A 4,437-nucleotide genomic window follows, 5' to 3' on the forward strand; every position below is an offset into this window, starting at 1 on the left:
GTGTACAGCTTTCATTGTACATAAACATCGACGCAGAAAAGATGCAGGGGACAACTGTAAAACCCGTGTCTGGCCAACTGTAGAAAAATACTAGCATCCAGATGACTATATCACTAGCGAACTAGTGCAGCGAATTATATCTATTTTATGTTGCCCATTGAATGGAATTTCAAATCAGGAGAACGAATGGTAACACTTGGTCGGCTGTGATGTGCTGCATCGGCTAGCTGCAACTACGACCCTGTATTTTTGGCAGCGCAGGTGCCTGCGGGATCATTTTTTCCGTCCACGCAACCAGGGACCTTTTTTTTTTCTTATACCCCGCGAGTTTCGAGATCGTGGATTTCGCAAACGGGAATATCGAGGTCCCCCTGAAAACTTCAGAAGTTTGGAACTGTCTGAGGCGTGCACTCTTTGCGAAAAGAAAAGGAAACGGCGAATTATTATTATTATGGGAGGCGACGGTAGAATTTCTAACCTTTTTTCAGCATTACGACCATTACAGCACAGTCCTGTTGAACGTTAATGTAACGAATGACTGTAAATCCCGGCTTGCACTAACCGGAAACACGAGGGATTCTCGTTAGCCTTATGAGACAGTTCAGACAGTTGACTGAGTCTGCACAGACTCCGGCAATCACCTGTCGTATGAATGTGTGTATGAGTGTGAAAAAATGTAAGAGTGAAAGGAGGATGAGTGAGAGAGAGCGACTGGTTTGTCCCTTCAGATGACGCACCCTGGAAGTCGCTGAGAAGGCGTGTTAGCTTAGCTCAATTGGTAGAGCCCTGGACCGGTAATCCAGAAGGTGTGGGTTCGAGTCCTACAGCTAGCTAACCTTTCAGTGATTGTCATCTTTCATCGCAAAATGGGCAAATTGACGTTTCACGTGAAGCTAATAAACTCGTCTCACTCTTCTATACGCGCACCGTGCGCAGAGAGAGAGAGAGAAAAGAAGAGGGTTGTTGGTGTCGGTGTCCTTTCTCTTTACATTACACAAGCACGACTATGCATAATGTGAAACCCCGAGACTAGGGAACATGAAAGGACAGACACAACACGAAGTCTCTAACACAGCTGAAAATTTTACTTCCCATAGAAGAAATATATACAAAGAGAGGGAAGGGAACAACCAGTTGAGGACAAAATAGGAGGTCAGTTCGGGAGAACAAGAAGAAACTTTCGTGTTCCCTAGTCTCGGGGTTTTACATTAGGCATCATCTTCACCAGCTCGCTTGCTTCCTAGCCATTTTTTCATTGTCACGACGATGCAGGCTTAGAGGATAATCCCTTTACGAGCAGCTAAGCAACGTTTTGTACTGGTCTCCAAGGCCATGCCCTAAGTCAGTGGGCTATGAAAGTAACGGGAAGAGAGAGAGAGAGAAAGAGGATGCAGGAACCAGCATGCCATCCACACCCCATACGTGCTACAACTGTGATGCGCATGCGCACCAGTTGCTCGGCGGATGGATACGGTCAGCGAGGTTTCTTCTTTGCGTCACCAGGTGGCGCCACAGAGAGACATGCTTTCCGTCCGTCGTATGTGTACTCACATTTCATGCTTTTTTATAAAAACGAAAAGTGGTAGGCTTATAAATTTGGTGTCTATCGATTCCTGAAATATTTTGAGAGAAAGTAACTGGAAAGTTTTTTTTCGAAATGGCTATAGAAGTTTAATAAAAACCTGTTCAAAGAGGAGGCGGAAAATTGTGTATTTTTTTCACATTCGTGACGTCGCCGTAAAATACATACGACATGTATCAGAAATGTAGTAACGTTATCCGATTCATCTCGTCTTCCTCTTTCTAGTGAAACCACCCGCGTTAAAATCTGCGCGGTGGTTACCGGGAAAAAGCATAAAACATGCTCCATAGGAAATACATTGGGACGGAGAGCTGGTATGCCCTCTTAACCAATGCAAAGACGTAGCACGTGCAGTTAGAAAGGCATATGCAGCACCGCCATCTCCTTCCTAAGAGAAAACAGATATCATATATTGCTTCACTTTCGAGCTTCGATATACATTGTACATACATACATTCGATATACACTGTATAATTAATACGCTACTATTTCTAGTCAACATGTTCCAGCTTGCCTCTGCCCTTTATGAACATAACCTTTGACACAACTCTCCACGTCACTAGCTAAATACTTTGCACTTTGTAAGACAGCACGGCACCCGTGACGGGAGAAACTCACAAACTCCCGTGTTTTTGATGGGCTCCCAGTGCTCCAAGCACAACAGACATGACGAGTAGAAAAGTGTGGACGTGCCTAGCACACCGCATTCCGGCCGGCTGTCCCGGGAGTCTTTCTGCCTTCATTAACTGCCCGCTCGGGAATGTCACTCTTCTTCCATTTCGGTTCTGGCGCGGACGAGAAATGTTTCGCGCTGTCAAGCTTCGGTCGCCAACCCCGGTTACGCACCGATGGGTTTGGCGCGCTTGCAGCGCAAACCTAAACGCTTAGCATTTAGACTGTCGAAGCGAGTGAAGTATCAAAGAGTGAAGGAAATATTGAAGTAGTTTAACCCCGGTGACGAAAAAAAGGCCAGAGGGGACGCATATTGTAAGGATACGTAATGGATCTGCGTGACATGTTGCCTGCACAAAACACACATGTGACGTTATTAGATATCGAACACAGGCTCCTCGAAAGAGCGCATTACATCCCGCTAATCACCCCTCGCATCAATCAGTGCGATGCTGTTTACGCCAGCTGTTGCCGCGAACATGCGCAATAGGTTGCCCTCGCGGGCTTCCGGTCATTTAGCCTGTCTCGTGCACACCGGTACTAGTTTTTACTGACGTTATTTCTAACAGCTGGCAGAACACCACGTGCAGCCGGAGTTGGTGCTAACAAGAAGAAAAAAATCAACATCAACAACAATAAATGATGACGATGTGGTGTTTCACAGCGGTGGTGCCGTAACCTGCCCCACTGCACGTGGAACATTATGTGGAAAAAAATCAATCACAATGTGGCCCACAGAAATATTAATCTAACAGTGCACTTAGTAATATATTAATTGTGAGGCATTTGACATGTTAGGATAATGGAACCTCTGTATGCGATGAGGGGATAAGTCGAAAAATCCTGGAGAGACAAACCTTCAAGTGAACATTTGGTAAGGTAATTGCAGGGGTGGTATTCCTCGAATACGCAAATGCAAAATGTGTACCTATGTGTCTCCTCTACATGCATGTCCTGTTGGCATCGTTTTAACGTGTGTGACTTACCAGAAATTGCACAGAATTCAGGAACATGACTTATCCCCTTTTACAATATAACACCGCATGCAGAGGGTCTTGGTGCACACAAAAACAATTTTCATGAGTCAGACCTTGATTGCTGAAGAATGGTGATGCCAGGTAGAATGAAGTTACCTATATGGTAGTGGAGCGGCATTGATCGGGCTTATTGTGCTGCCAAACGAGCACAATCTTGAAAATAATGTCCTAGATGGCCAGCATAATAGGCATAGTGCACGCGTTTTTCCGATTACAACGCTCAGTGGCACAGCTGACCGCACACCACTGACACGCATGCATTTCCCGTTTCTTACCCTCCTGATGCGGTCAATAACTTGCATTACGGTCCTAAAATTTATTTGGCATGTACATCCTGGTATTTAGATGTCACTACAGGAAAAACGTGGAAAAGGGTGTAAGTCGACTTATGCCCTTATTGCATATAGAGGTTCAGTTGTGGAACTAGGCCCCTTAACTTCGGCCCTAATCTCCTATGCGGCGCTTATTTTGGTTACTTAACCACCCCACTGTGCAAACGTCCATTCCCCGCCTTCGGGAAAGGAATACTGTACCAACGGTTGTGTCCTGTCAACTCACCCTGCACCACGTATACCCACCACCGGTATCGAACTCATGCATACACTGATGCTTCAGTCTATGGGGGACGGTCATCTGCTGCCTTTTGTATGCGAGAGGTCGGAATTGAGCACGGAGTGCAATACCGGTCACTTTGCGGCATGTCTCCTTGTTGACGCCTAGGGCTTGGATGATCTTGACCGACAGTAAAGTGGCTCTGGAAGCGCTGGCTTCTTACTTCGCTACAGTCATCACTAACACTTACACCATCATCATTGCCTTGTACTCCGAATTTGTATCCCTGGGACACGGCGAGGTGGTGAAACTATTGAAGAAAAAGCGATAGCACAGTGTCCAGAACAGCCCACCGTTCGAGCATCCGAAGCTGATTTTAAGATACTTAGCTTCTTACTCACCTTCCTACAAAGAGCGCACCTGCTGGGACGCTTCGAGATGGGCTCTACACAACTGCAAGAATCTTCTATACGAAAGCATTCAGCGGTCGCACTGTCTGCCAACACTGAAGCGAGAACATTCAGCTGTCCTCTGAGACTCTAAGCAACAGTGCATGAAGCATTACAGCTTTATCGCCTTTGGGGAAGAAACACA

General features: G+C 46.1%; 1 non-coding gene across 1 annotated transcript; it reads left to right on the plus strand.

Moving 5' to 3' along the window:
- The first annotated feature begins 760 nt into the window (after positions 1-760).
- Trnat-ggu (transfer RNA threonine (anticodon GGU)) lies at positions 761-833 on the plus strand. The gene has a single exon. It is a non-coding gene; the product is annotated as a tRNA-Thr (tRNA).
- The last annotated feature ends 3,604 nt before the right edge of the window (positions 834-4,437 follow it).

The sequence above is a fragment of the Ornithodoros turicata genome, chromosome 2, assembly GCF_037126465.1.
Source record: "Ornithodoros turicata isolate Travis chromosome 2, ASM3712646v1, whole genome shotgun sequence".
NCBI classification, from domain to species: domain Eukaryota; kingdom Metazoa; phylum Arthropoda; class Arachnida; order Ixodida; family Argasidae; genus Ornithodoros; species Ornithodoros turicata.